Source organism: Priapulus caudatus, unplaced genomic scaffold (genome assembly GCF_000485595.1).
Source record: "Priapulus caudatus unplaced genomic scaffold, Priapulus_caudatus-5.0.1 Scaffold1543, whole genome shotgun sequence".
NCBI classification, from domain to species: domain Eukaryota; kingdom Metazoa; phylum Priapulida; class Priapulimorpha; order Priapulimorphida; family Priapulidae; genus Priapulus; species Priapulus caudatus.
Genome location: NW_014578604.1, coordinates 10,492 through 25,736, shown reverse-complemented (window position 1 = coordinate 25,736; position 15,245 = coordinate 10,492). Strand labels below are relative to the sequence as shown.

The following is a 15,245-nucleotide window of genomic DNA, read 5'->3' as shown; positions in this document are numbered from 1 at the left end:
AGCGCATTTTATGGTCCTTTCAATAAAGTGATCAAAATGGTACGTCAGCGCTGAAACAAAAAGGTTTTTCACTCTGTCTGTTAGGCCATGTCCTCAGAAAATGTCTGATATCTGACCTTTCCCCTACTGCCCTTTAACCTGTGACCTCCAATTTCGGCACAGTGATGGCTTTTCCTACCATGATGCTATGCACCGACTATCACGAGCCTAGGTCGAGCCGTTTAGATTTGTGTCGCAATTCTGCATTTCCTCCCTATAAGGAGGTAATGTTCCACCTTCTTTTACACCTCTTGACCTTTGACCCCAGCTTCGACATCCCAACTCATTTTTGGATTACCCCCCTACGTCCCGATTTTCGAATCCGTACGTCGGGCCGTTTAGATTTGTGCCCAACTCTTGACGGACGGATGGACGGACAATCATGCGATTCTACAAGCTGCATCCGACTACGTCAGATGAGCTACAAACTGCCGGGCAATTGGGAAATCGAAGACCGTGCCCGGCAGCCGTCAGATATATGCCGGCTGCCGGGCATTATAGCCACTCTGTTTTTCGAATGGCCTCTTTTACCATCTTTTTCCATCTCATTTTTGATAAGGCGCCAATAGATAAGAATGACATATTTAATTTTAATTTATATTCTTCAATTTTGTCTATGATTTCATTTGCCCAATTTTTCCCCATATTTTTGGGAATTGCAATCATTTTGAAATAGTTCATTAATTGTATAATTAATAATATATTAATTGGAGAGTTTGGTTTAGTCATTGTTAGGACTTCCCCCAGGGCCATCATATGCCTGCCTCTGTCCTATATGTCTGCCTCTGTCTTAGCTCTAGTACTATAGCCCGCTTACATTAACTGCCGCTGGCCAGGCTAAGTTACATTAACTGCATGGCCGCTGGTTAGGCCGTAAGCGGGCTATAGACAGTATAGTAGTTAGTACTAGCTAGAGCTACCTCTGTCTATAGAGTATAGTATAGGCATAGGCCCTATATAAATACTTGCGTACTTCTATTCACACCGTGTATCAAAAAGCGATCTACGCAGTCGCTATTAGCATACATATATTCCAATCATACACAATACGGAAACAAACCCACCTAATAAATACGAAGTTAGCAGAATGTGGTCCCATCAGAAAATGATCTACGTGGTGAGGTTTATAATAATAGTTTCTGTTCGTTCTTGTAGATCATAGATGGCGCTTATATGCCATTATTGTGATTGTGTTGTACCAAACTTGGAATCTGCATTTGATGTGTGTAGATTTCTGCGAATGTGTTGTAGTTGAAAGTCTCAAATAATTTGGATTCAAAAACAAGTCGTATAAAAGTCGTATAAAGTCGTATAAATCGTTAGAAGGCTTCCCGTAGCGGAGGTCGAAGCGACGATCCAGATTCAAGATTCAAGACGATTAGATCGCGCAACTAATTATCAAGAGACCATTCAAAATGGCGACTTCCACGTTACAGGTTTGTTTACAGTCAATTCACCATGAAAACATTGAAGTTTTGAGTGTAATTCGATAATTCCTTTATTATTGTGTCACTGTGACTATTAGTGTTATTAGTATTAGTGACAATGAGCGGCCATAGGAGGGCGGGCGCGCGAATCCGTATAGCGGGAAGCGTAACATCGCGCAGTTTTCGTCAGACATACACCGGCTTGACTACGGCGGCCTTGGGGGAGGGGCATTTCCTGCTGCTTCTGCTTTGCTGCTCCAGAGCCGCGCCGATGCAGCAGCCAGATGAGGACGGGATACTAGAGGAAGCGTTTCCGAAAGGATATGTGATCCCAAGCGCTGTGGCGCAGATCTTCGCGCAGTTCCGCGGCAAGGCGCACGCACCGCGGAACGTCGTACTGACAGTATGCAGCGCTGCGCAGCCTATGGATCCGTGCGCGAATTGAATGGCAGGCCGACGGATCCATAGCTGCCAGCGAAAACAGTCCGCCATTTTAGTAGGGTGCACACAGAGGAGTAGACATTTGGCGACGTGAACTAGTGTTCACTTGTTATAAAACTGTAACCGAGTAATCTGTTCGTAACCGAGCTGTGTCACGCGAAATCACAGAAAGCTGTCGAAATTGTGACGATTCGCGAACCTTGCCCAGTGATGGAAACGGCTGTCACAATCACGAAACACCTACCGGTGCTCTTCGCGCCCCAACGCTGCAACGTTTTGCAACGTTCAATCGGCGAGGCCTGTACTGGGAGTTGGAGAAGCAGTGCCGCCGCTGCCGCCGCTATAGCCCAGTAGACTGGCACTTCGTCTCGCACCCTCTCGCCTTAGCTTAGTCACTCAATTGGGCTAATCGAGGTGGGGAGCGAGTCCTAGTCCTATATATAGCCTTTGGACCTCGGCAACTTCTGCAACAGAGACGTTAGGCCTATACTAGAAACATTAACAATTTCGTAGTAAATATATTTCGTATTTAGTTAGCATTATATTTTATTTAAACGCCGTACCTGTCCCCTCACCTGTCCCACACGTACCTGTCCCCTCACCTATGTCCCACACGTAACCTGTCCCCTCACCTGTCCACGCGCTCCTGTCCTCACCTGTCCACACGTACCTATCCCCTCACCTGTCCCACACGTACCTGTCCCCTCACCTGCCCCCTCACCTGTCCCACACGTACCTGTCCCTCACCTGTCCCACACGCTACCGTCTCCTCACCTGTCCCCACGTACCTGTCCCCTCCGTACCTGGTCCCCTCACCTGTGTCCACACGTCTACCTGTCCCTTCACCTGTCCCTACACGATACGTGTCCCCTCACCTGCTTCCCACACGTACCTGTCCCTCACCTGTCCCACACGTACCTGCCCCCTCACCTGTCCCACACGTACCTGTCCCCTCACCTGTCCCCTCACCTGTCCCACACGTACCTATCCCCTCACCTGTCCCACACGTACCTGTCCCCTCACCTGTCCCACACGTACCTATCCCCTCACCTGTCCCACACGTACCTGTCCCCTCACCTGTCACACACGTTAGGACAGGCACCTTTTTTATTCCTGATTGTATAGCACCGTTGTTATTGCTCCTATACATGTTCTGTTGCATTTTCTATGTCAAATATGTGTTCTTCTATTGTTATAAGTGTAAAATAATGAAATATAGAGTGAATACGTGACTACGTGACTACGTGAGTACGTGAGAAACGAAACGCGGCCGACTGTTTACTGTTAGTGGCATTTTATATTGTAGTTAACGTCTCCTCGGCGCCAAAGTGCGGTGCCCGCGTCGAAATTAATTAAACCGCATCACAGCGTGCTATGTACACATTGCTTTGCTTAAATCACGCCGCACGCCACCGGCAAAAACATTCGCTGCGCGCTGGGAGAAACAGAAAAACGCCAAGCAATCGACACTGTAGCTAAGCATTAAGCAGGCAAGGGAATAGAACAGACATCAGCAGAACATGTGCTTGAACTTGCAGATAAAGAAAGTTATTAGGGAAAGGCAGAGGAATTAAATTATGACAATTCATACTTTACGGATTTCAACGTACTTAGCCACAACACTGGGGTATTCTAACCCTAGCAAAGAGCGTTTCTTGCTAGTCGTAGTAGTCTAGTAGTGTAGTGACCCTAGGGTCGTCACCAGTGAGTATGCGCACGATGGTGCATTTTTATATTAAATGTGGGATCATTTCTCGCTCCCTTACGAGACGCGGATTGCGCGGCGGTGTCAGAATTAAGTATTCACGTCTTCTACTCCAACACCGACAATGTCAACGACAGCCAGAAAACTTCCAGAACCAATAACTGAAGCGGCGTAACTTGTTTAGTGCTAGCCTAAACTTTATTATGAACAAATATATATATAGTGTTTTTACCTATCGCCTTAGACATAAACAGTACTCTATAAAACAACCGTTAGAGGTTAGGTGCTCCCCGTTAATCTTATACTGTGACCTATCGTAGTGCCCTCGAATTTCGGTGCATCACAATGTCGATTATGACGTAAATATCTAACATGCCTCGAATCTCGGCGATTTATCTCCGATCTCCGAATGATAGCTAACCTACGGGAACAGCAGCTGCTCCGAATCTCGCGCCACAACTCTCGTGCTCGACATTGCTTAACCTACGCGAAACAAGAGCTGCCTCCCGAATCTCGGCCACAATCTCTGTCTCCGAATACACCGTAAACTACTGGCGACAGAGTGCTCGCAATCTCGGCGCACAATCTCTGTCTCCGAATACACGTAACCTACGGGAACAGAGCTGCTCCGAATCTCGGCGCACAATCTCTGTCTCCCAATACACGGAATTATACGGAGAGCTGTATGGGCTATGGGGTACGGTGCGTATACTATACCGAGGTAACTATACGTTATATATCCCTATCCGAAGGCTATATATAGACTAGGACTCGCTCCCGCCTCGATTAGGATTTGCATGGTATCATCAGTGTGTGCTGTACGTGCGGGCTTGATCTTGCTGCGAGCGCGGGGTCAAGATGCAACCATCAATCACCGGCGTACTAAGATGGCTACGATAATGAAAACGCGATGTCACGATTCCAGGTTAGACTCGCACGGACGTTAATTCGGGCAAGTCTCTTTCGCTACACTAAGTCTATAGTTACTGCCCAGCGTGCTCAAATTTCTCCATCGCGCGCCAGTCTAACGAAAATTGTCTGGCGAAATGCCTCGAAGAGATCTCGTTAGTGGTGCGCGATCTAATGGGCCGCGATATGTACGAGAATAACTTCAGGGCGTTAAATAAAATAAATTAGAAATCGTTTTTGATAGGAAAAAAAACGTACGCGCGTAAAAAAAAAAACACAATACGACCATTTGGATTTATTCTCGCCCTTCTGCAGAGACACTGTGGCTTCTCGCAAGTGGCCAGAACTGCTGAAATGACCCGATTCATACCCGCTTTATCCTTACTCCCAGAAGGGATTCTGGATATATAGTTATACATATTGGGCAGCGAATTGTCTGTAATGCACCACCAGGGCGTGTTGTCGCGCTTCGCGCTTAATACTCGGGCTGCAGTGCTCAGCAGGACAGTATTTTTGGTGACTGCTGACCTGGTTTGCCCACGCAGCCACGCCAGGCGCAGGTGCTCGCACGAACTTGCCGTCGCAGCGGGGCAGCGCGTGGTCAGGGAGGTTCGTCGAAACAGTTGCCACGTAGCAGCCAAGAGGCGTGTCAGGAGACGACGCGTCGCCTGCGCTCGCTCGTGTGCTTGCCTGTTCTGCAACGACACTGCGGACGACGAGCGCGAGCGCGAGCAGTTTGCGCCGCCAAGTTTTGAAAAGCCTGTTCGCTCAGTGCCGATTGTTTACAAAATGGTCGACGAAAAATCTGGCGAATGCGAATCTACATTTCTGACGTCAATTTGCCAAATCGTATTTCAACCTTATTCAGCTTTTCATTCATTCTTTTACTTCTAAATTTCAAATTTGTATCAATTTCGTCTGCTATTCGCGTTTAACAGTACTTGTTTCTCTCGCGATTAAATCTGCTGAGTAAACCCTCCATGGCGGGCCGCATCTTGATCTAGGCGAAGCGCACAAAGGCGAGCGACATGCAGGAGCTCGCGTGTCGTTTACGGAGGCGGCTGCGTTCGTTCATCGGCCTTTCGCACGAGCGCTCGCTCTCCTGACACGCGCTTCAGGGGCCCGCACGGCGGCGGTTTTGCAGATAGCCATTTAGACCGGCCAGCCCACGTTGGAGCGCCGTACGCGTCGACGCTATAAAAGGTCTGTGCATAGAGCTGACGGCCTTATCCGGCCAGTAGCCACTCATCGCGTTAGCGGCTGAGATCATGAGGCCGAGCGCGTGGTCGCTGAGTGACGAGCATCTTCTTGGGTTTCTGTAGGAGCCCACTACGTCTTAGCAGTTAGGCGCAGCCACCAAAAGTGTCAGGCGCCGTTGGAGATGGCTCTAGACGCTTCCATCCGAAATGTCCCATTGATTCCGCCAGTTTTTCGCGCAGTTCGTTTTCAGACCCCTGTCTAAGTATCTGTCTAAATGGACGAAAGAGCGCGGCGTTATTCGTCCTTGGGTGCCGCTTTCGCCGCGAGCTGTGGCGTGCGCGCGAATAACGGGGGCCGCATGTCGGTCAAGGAGCATATAAAGAAGGATTAATAGTATATATATCTGTAGCAGTTTTACTTGCGACTGGCTGACTGGCTCCCGGGTTTGTATATTTGACGTGATGTTTTTATACTGTGTTGTGTTAGCTATGTGTGTTATTTTATTCTGAGAGGGTCTATGGGCCCCAGTGGTACTGCTTGGAACGCTACCGCTGGGTACGGTCCGGTATATACCGCGAACGTACCCTGGTATATTCTAATATGCCGACCGTACCTCGCTCTACTAACGAGTCTGGGGATCGCCTATTGCCTACTTAAACCCTAACCCAACCCCTACCATATCAAAATATGTAGTCCAGGGTACGTTCTCGGCAGTACCCTGGGGCGTACATAGACCCTATGAGCGTTATTTTATGCTGTGTGTTGTATTAACGCTAGGAGGGTCTATGTCCCCCCAGGGTAGGTACCGTACCGTTACTATCGGACGGTAAGCCACAAGTTCCCTTCTCGCTTAACACTTACGTTAACGACGTCTAACAGTCGGAGAGCCTGGTCGATTTTATCGCGAAGGCTACCCTGGGTACGGTTCGATATATCGGAACGTACCTGGTACTATCTAATATGCCGGACCGTACCTCGCCTACTCCACTAACGAGTCTATGGAGTTCTCTACGCCTACTCCCTAACCCTAGCCCTAACCCAACCAATTGTTACCAGGGTACCCTCCGATAGTACCCTGGCCCCTGGGGGACATAGACCCTATGAGTTGTATTAACTATTATATTGTCCTTACTATTTAAACTTTTATTGTGTTACTCTGTTGATTAATCTATTGAGATATATTTGTTGACTTATTGGTTCACACGCCCTGTAGTGTATTGACTATTTGTATTGACTCAAATTGTACGCTTACCTATAAACAGTCATTATGCCTATATATATATATATATATATATTAGTTTCGTTTCTCTCTGCATCTCATAATTCCTACAATTTACTCATATTTATTGTAGCGGTACCAATTAATATGTTGTTGTTTTTCCTGTATATTATTTATATGTTCCAATCCAAATATCCTCGACCAAAATTGCTTACAGTACTGACTAAATTGTCTATTTAATATATTGGTTCGATGCGCTAATGTTCGCCAGTCTGTCCGCGTTTCCATATGTCTCGTTCACTCATACTCATATTTCAGCTCTATGTACATCGTTATTGTTTATATCTAGAGACATTTGTTCATTCATTGTCTATCAATATTTTTTTTTTAATATTCAGTCGTCTCCATAATAACTAATTCTAGTGCAAGGCGGCCAGCTGACTTTGGATGACCGCAGGTATTTCGCCATCCCCGTGGCCTCCATTTAGTAATGATGTATTTGGTTTGTTTTCATGGATTTATAATTACATGTGTGATTGTATATAACTTTTACTTATGCATCTTATGCCACAAATAAATTTCTTTGAATCTTGAATCTGAATAGCTGGGTGACTGTATTCGTCTTGGTGTGTCTAGGGATGTATGATATACTATATTGTCCTGCCAATGTTAAACTATTATGTCTATATTAATTTACAGTCAAAAAGCAGACAGCAAATTGTTACAGCCATACAGCTCCGACGTGAATATATGCTGCGGCCACCGTCATGGCTATTGCCGTAGATAGACGACGAAGCAGGGGACATTGGAAGAAAGATTGCTTAAGAACCACCAAAATAAAAATACTCAACAAAAATCTCTGCACACCGTGAGTATTTTGACGCATGCATCATTTTACTTGAGTAAAATTACTCACGTGTGCGCCGGGCTTTAGCAACAATAATGTTCTTTCTTAATAATGAAACAACTTTTGAACCTAAATTAGCTACCAGTATGTATTGCATTTCATTATTTTTCCAGGTAATTCCTTTAGATCACTGTCATACAACTTCAGACTAGGTGCTACAACAATTAGCGAATAATTATAGGACGTGTGAGAGCGATATATTTCAACAATGAAAGCGGATTACAAGCAGGTGAATTAAAGCTGTGTGCATATTATGTCACAACTCATAGGTGTATTCATGACAGTATTTTGCTGGTGTGGTTCTGCATCCAAGCAAGCCAGTTCTCCCTCACTTATGGCAGCATTGATCTTTAATCATAATTTAATGATATAAGTCATAGTTATTCTCCGCTGCACTAACGTATTTTTCAAGTAAATTTCACTGTCCAAGTCATACGTTTATATCACAGGGCCCTTGGAGGCTCAAGTCTCAAGAAGGAGTATAGAGCGAGACGAAGAAGAGAAGTATATAAGAACTAACTTTTCTGTTATTGTTTAAGAAATAGTAAACGTTTATGCATTACTTATTCAACTGTAATACATTGAAACTACGTATGTACTTGGTAGGAGAGCCTGATGTTCTTGATGAGCAGCTTTTGGGCAGCATCATTGATCAAGGTAATAAGCCAACACTGTTTCAAATATAGTACAGACGAGTAACAAACCTTGTAAGAAGATTAGCCAGTCTGGCAGCTAAAGAACGGGATTCGAGTAACAATTAAACACATGTTGCCCCCTGAATGCATTGGAGCTCAAGTATTTTCAGTTATGCTTAAGCAATAGTAAACGTTTATGTAGTACTTATTCAACTGTAATACAATTACTTATGTACTTGGCAAGGAGAACCATGAGCTCGAAGAGACCACCTTGGCAGCAACATCCTATGGCATAGCTCTCCATTCACGCGAGTTCTGGCAGTGCTGATGAGCTGTCATCAATTCCACGGCCTAATGAAACAAGAGTGGCAGCGAATACTGCCCTACCTGGAATACGCAATAAAAGAAAGGATAAAAAACAAAAAAAACCGAAAAACTGAATCTTTTTCAGTTGGGGATCAGTCACAGTGCAAATTCCGTTATTAAAGATAGACAAAAATTGCAGACTAGACGCCTTCCTGCGCCATAATAATTACAACAACACGGAAAGAGAGACTCTTCGTTCCGACTCAGGTAATTATCCCTGATTAAGATGAGTATGTAAAACACCAGAGACCATATTCACTCGGAGAAACAAAACATAAAAGTTCAGTGTAAAATTAACTAACACGCTGTAACATTTGTACAGTCCTCCTATCTGCAGTGTATTTGCCTTTCATTTTTACCATAGGAATATGTCTTTAATACATGATTATTGAACAATTTTCTATTTTAAAGGTTGGCCGAGGTACGGTGTCCTAGCTGCGCAGGTACTCAGAGAGAAGGATAGCAGAAATTCGTGGCATACTTGCCGATACAAGCCGCAAAGTTGTCACAACAGGAAACAATTTCTCTGAGATCTGCTGCGCGCAAGTTTGCCAACAAATTGGTTGGCCAACGCCCAAAAAAAGTAGTTGAAAAGCGCAAGCAAAGGAGTGAATGCACTGCGTATGTATTTATCAATTAAGATTATACACTGTATCACCGCAATATCTGTCAAATACAATGTTATGGACTGTGGCAAAATTAGTCATTATGAGTTATACATTATAAATTCATTACATAGAGTTGCTGAAACTACTGTTCTATGTACACTAAGAATTAGAGTTTACGTTACTTATGCTGACAGGGTCTATGTCTCCCAGGGTACTGCCGGAACGTACCTTGGGTACGGTTTGGTATACCGGAACGTACCCTGGAACTATCTACCTCGCGTACCGTACCTCACCTATTTCACTAACGAGTCTAGGGAGTCGCCTACGCCTACTCCATAACCCTAACCATATCAGATAGTTACCAGGGTACGTTCCGGCAGTACACTGGGGGACATAGACCTTTTCTGCGTTACTTATTTCTAATATATTTGCGCACAAATCACCATGACATTCTTTTAAAAGGTCACGAACAGTACCAGATGCACCGGTAACTGCTGGCGACATTGCAATTACTCTCAGACCGTTCGTGCAGTCGGTTTTGGAAACGGTAAAACATCTTTGTTTGTTTTTACATTAGTAGTAAAAATTTCTCGTTTATTTTGTAGAGACATTTCTTTTTCTGCGAATGTGTTGCAGTTAAAAGTCCCAAATAGTTTTGATTCCAAAATGGCTTTAGAAAAATCTACAAGTATATGTGCAAGTCGTATAAATATGTAAGTCATAGTTATTCTCCCGGTGCAACAAACGTATTTTCAAGTAAATTTCACTGTCCAAGTCATACGTTATATAAAATTATGCTACCAATATACCCCACCCCCGATAAACAGTACTGAATGCGACGGTCAATTGTGTAACGATGTTCTAAAAATAGCCATTCATCCAATATATTCACAGAACAGTGTGTTAATTTTAATTTGTGCAACTCGTACAATTTTTCAATATATGTTTTACTTGTTTTAGATGTATGTTACTTAGCCGATAAGTCGTACTTCACATAACTCTTACTATAAATGTCCCCTGTTGCCTTGTGCGAGTTTGACTGTATATTATTTCTGATATAATAATTAGTGTTTTAAAATCACAGGATCTGAGTTTTTTGCAGGTTTTTGTTTTAGTATGATCTCTTCAAATGTAAATCCACCCTGAAAAATGTTAGTTCTTACATTTTGCCTATTTCGTATTTTTTGTTCAGTGCAAGATGGCAATTTGTGTAAATGATATTCAGGCTTGCTGTGGTACTCCATATCCTTTCTTTCTTGTAGAACTTCAGTGAACTTGCTTGTTCCGCATTAATTCATGTTCTGGGCATGGAAACCCCCTGGTCAAGCTTCGCCAAAGTCTGCAAGTATCTATGTCAGAAGTTACCACCTGTCGTGGACACAGTGTGCAGTGAGGTCAAGGGCTCACCAGTTGGAACATTTGGTGATGGGTAGGTTTGTTGTGTGTCTTTCTCACCCTTGCACCAACGCTGACAGGGTATATGTCCCCCAGGGTACTGCCAGAACGTACCCTGGGTACGGTTTGGTATACCGGAACGTACTCTGGTACTATCTACCTCGCCTACCGTAGCTCACCTATTCCACTAACGAGTCATATTTTAACCCTAACCATAACGATATCAGATAGTTACCCGGGTACGTTCCGGCAGTACCCAGGGAGACAGACCTTTTCTGCTGTACTAACCTCGTACCCTCACACAGTCACACACTGTATTAGGAGTGGGATATACGAACGCCAAAATAAAAATTGTTTAAACTTTCATTAGGGCTGAGATTTTGTTAGTTCTATTTTAACTAGCTCAACATGAAATGACTAAAGTTTTGGCCTGGAGTCCAAGAAACAAGTGTGCAGTACGTCCTTCTTGTGTCGCCTTACCTTATTTTTGCGGCAGGCGTGGGTTTTTAACGCATTTGACATAGTCAGGTGCAGCTTGTAGAATCGCACGAGCGTGTGTCCGTCCGGCCGTGCGTCCTTAAACAGTTGGGCACAAATCTAAACGGCTCGACGTACGGATTCGAAAGTCGGGACGTGGGGGGGTAATCCGAAAACGAGTTGGGATGTCGAAGCTGAGGGTCAAAGGTCAGAGGTCAAGAGGGGTCAATAAAGGTGGAACATTCCCTACTTAACTTACGGTATAGGGAGGAAATGCAGAATTGCGGCACAAATCTAAACGGCTCGACCTAGGCTCGTGATAGTCGGTGTATAGCATCATGGTAGCAAAATCCGGCACTGTGCCGAAATTGGAGGTCAGAGGTCAAAGATCAATGGGGTACTGAGCAGATTTTAGACATTTTCTGAGGACATGGTCTGAAGGAGCGATTGAAAAACTTTTTTGTTTCAGCGGTGACCTATTTTTATGGCTTTATTGAAAAGACCATAAAATGTACTTTCCGCTGACATGCGAAGAGTAAGTGTCGGATAACCTTTTGACCCTCAAGAGGAGGGTTAAACATGGATTTGTAGACAGTTAACAAAGGACTGAACTGTTTTTGCTATTGTGGATGTGAGGCTACAGAATTTATCCAGCGACTACAATATCTCACTCCAAGCAAAGTCCCTAACCCTAACCCTAACCCTAACCATATCAAATAGTGTCCAGGGTACGTTCCGGCAGTACCCTGGGGTACATAGACCCTATGAGCGTTATTTATGCGTGTGTTGTATTAACGCTGAGAGGGTCTATGTCCCCCAGGGTAGGTACCGTACCGTACTATCGGAGGTAGCCACAAGTTCCCTTCTCGCTTAACACTACGTTAACGACGTGTAACAGTCGGAGAGCCTGGTCGATTTATATCGGAGGGTACCCTGGGTACGGTTCGATATATCGGAACGTACCCTGGTACTATCTAATATGCCGGACCGTACCTCGCCTACTCCACTAACGAGTCTATGGAGTCTCCTACGCCTACTCCCTAACCCTAGCCCTAACCCTAACCATTGTTACCAGGGTACCCTCCGATAGTACCCTGGCCCCTGGGGGACATAGACCCTATGAGTTGTATTAACTATTATATTGTCCTTACTATTTAAAACTTTTATTGTGTTACTCTGTTGATTAATCTATTGAGATATATTTTGTTGACTTATTGGTTCACACGCCCTGTAGTGTATTGACTATTGTATTGACTCAAATTGTACCTTACCTATAAACAGTCATATGCCTATATATATATAGTTTCGTTCACTTCTCTCTGCATCTCATAATTCCTACAATTACTCATATTTATTGTAGGGTACCAATTAACTATGTTGTTGTTTTCCTGTATATTATTTATATGTTCCAATCCAAATATCCTCGACCAAAATTGCTTACAGTACTGACTAAATTGTCTATTTAATATTTGTTCGATGCGCTAATGTTCGCCAGTCTGTCCGCGTTCCAATATGTCTCGTTCACTCATACTCATATTTCAGCTCTATGTACATCCGTTAATTGTTTATATCTAGAGACATTTGTTCATTCATTGTCTATCAATATTTTTTTTTTAATATTCAGTCGTCTCCATAATAACTAATTCTAGTTGCAAGGGGCAGCTGACTTTGATGACCTGCAGGTATTTCGCCATCCCCGTGGTCCATTTAGTAATGATTGTATTTGGTTTTTTGTTCATGGATTTATAATTAATGTGTGATTGTATATAACTTGTACTTATGCATCTTATGCACAAATAAATTTCTTTGAATCTTGAATCTTGAATAGCTGGTGACTGTATTCGTCTTGTGTGTCTAGGGATGTATGATATACGTACTTGTCGCTGCCATGTTAAACTATTATGTCTATATTAATTTACAGTCAAAAAGCAGACAGCAAATTGTTACAGCCATACAGCTCCGACGTGAATATATGCTGCGGCCACCGTCATGGCTATTGCCGTAGATAGAAGAGAGCGACGAAGCAGGGGACATTGGAAGAAAGATTGGCTTAAGAACCACCAAAATAAAAATACTCAACAAAAATCCTCTGCACACGTGAGTATTTTGACGCATGCATCATTTTACTTGAGTAAAATTACTCACGTGTGCGCCGGGCTTTAGCAACAATAATGTTCTTTCTTAATAATGAAAACTACAACTTTTTAACGTAAATTAGCTACCAGTTCATGGAACAATTTCCAGCCAAAAAATTGCATAGCAAATGTGCTATACAAAATAAACTTTGCATAGCAATGGTATAAATTTGTATAGCATTTTTTTTCAGACAATCAGTGCAAATTTACACCGCAGTGCATGCTTGGCGTGCTATCGTGTCGGCCTGTGACAGGCACAGCTAGCTTAAGCCTAGGACACACTAGCGATTCTGTTGTGGTTATGTTACTTGTATGTTATTATAGCTGAGGTTAGCTGTTCATACCATTATGTTTAGGCGTTTATAGGGAGTCGTTAACATCCTGTCTCACGGAAAGAGGTATTAAGGATACTATCAGAGGTTCGATAATATGAGTCAGGAGTTGATTTTGTGACCAATGCCATGCATTACAGCAAGTTAATAACAGGCTTCTGTAAAGAAATTTGCAATTCCAACAAACAGGTACGAATGATTAAGCGTACAGAGACAAGCCCAAGAATAACGTACTTATGAATCCTAATCTCTGATACTATCTAATGTTCTAACTCCTGTGTTATTATCTACTTGCATATCATTATTTCAACCAGGTCAACAATTAATTCACTAGCACTACATAGGCTGTTGATTGTAATAAAGGTTAGTAATACCAGAGTCGCTGTTGCGAGCGGGGATGTGGGAAAAGCTCTTCCTTGATAACGTTCGTTTCAAGGACTCTCGATCGATGCAAAATTGAGCCCTCCTCACCACATCTGTGTGACTTCAAAACCGCCAGAGCCTAAGTTCTTCGCTGTCGTCTGTTGTTCCAGCCACCTTGATGTCAAAAAGTAATTAACATCTTAAAATGTCTTATAGTCACATGACATGAACAAATGCATTAAAGTATTAGATAAGACATATTTCTTAATACATGTTAATTAGGAAATTTGCTAATTTACCTTTGCCACTGTTCTTCGACTTGGCAGCACACTACCATGCGGCCATCTCAGGAAAAAAATTTTTCCCTGATGCCACAGGCATCGACAGACTTGCCATAAAGGGCAGTTTGTGTGCACCTATCGTTTAAACGCTTGTGCGTCTTGCGCAGTTCGTGATGCAGTTTAGAAGACTTATCCTGAACATTGACATGCCATATTATTTTAATTTAAGAAAACAAACTTTAATTATGTGCGGTTTGAGTAATTCTCACTATTAGGGCCTTTTTTTCTTCTCGTTTTCAGCCACTTAATATTGTTGCAAACGTTTATAACCATTTTATAACCTTTTAACCTTTACCGTTTATAACAATACAACTGCCCAATCATGCGTGCGCTTTTTCAATTATTTGATTAGCTAGGATGTGTTTTACTGGCAACTTGCAGGTTACTTGTTGACGCTGAGATTATTGTAGTCGCTGGATAAATTCTGTAGCCTCCACCATCCTGACAATCAGCAAAACAGTTCATGTGTCCTTGTTTAACTGTCGACAAACTCCATGTTTAACCCTCCTCTGAGTGTCAAAAGTTTATCGACACTTACTCTGTTCGCATGTCAGCGGAAGTACATTTATGGTCTTTTTGCTAATAAGCCAAAAAATAGGCCCGCCTGCAACAAATAAGAGTTTGTACTCGCTCCTTCAGACCAGTCCTCAGAAATGTCTAAAATCTGCCCCTCAGTCCATTTGATCTTTGACCTCTGACCTCAATTCCCGGCACAGTGCCGGATTTTGCTACCATGATGCTATACC

At 43.4% G+C, this 15,245-nt stretch overlaps 1 protein-coding gene and 1 long non-coding RNA gene across 2 annotated transcripts in view; one reads left to right on the top strand and one right to left on the bottom strand.

Moving 5' to 3' along the window:
- The window catches only part of LOC106816947 (N-acetylgalactosamine kinase-like), an 18,796-nt gene extending 17,326 nt beyond the window's left edge, over nucleotides 1-1,470 (bottom strand). Inside the window, exon 1 of the mRNA XM_014821596.1 lies at nucleotides 1,104-1,470. The gene's annotated coding sequence lies outside the window, so the exon portion shown is untranslated. The remainder of the gene's footprint in view (nucleotides 1-1,103) is intronic.
- Nucleotides 1,471-8,003: 6,533 nt separating this feature from the next.
- The window catches only part of LOC106816951, a 10,680-nt gene continuing 3,438 nt past the window's right edge, over nucleotides 8,004-15,245 (top strand). Inside the window, exons 1-2 of the long non-coding RNA XR_001394967.1 lie at nucleotides 8,004-8,076; nucleotides 8,454-8,504. This is a non-coding gene — a long non-coding RNA (uncharacterized LOC106816951). The remainder of the gene's footprint in view (nucleotides 8,077-8,453; nucleotides 8,505-15,245) is intronic.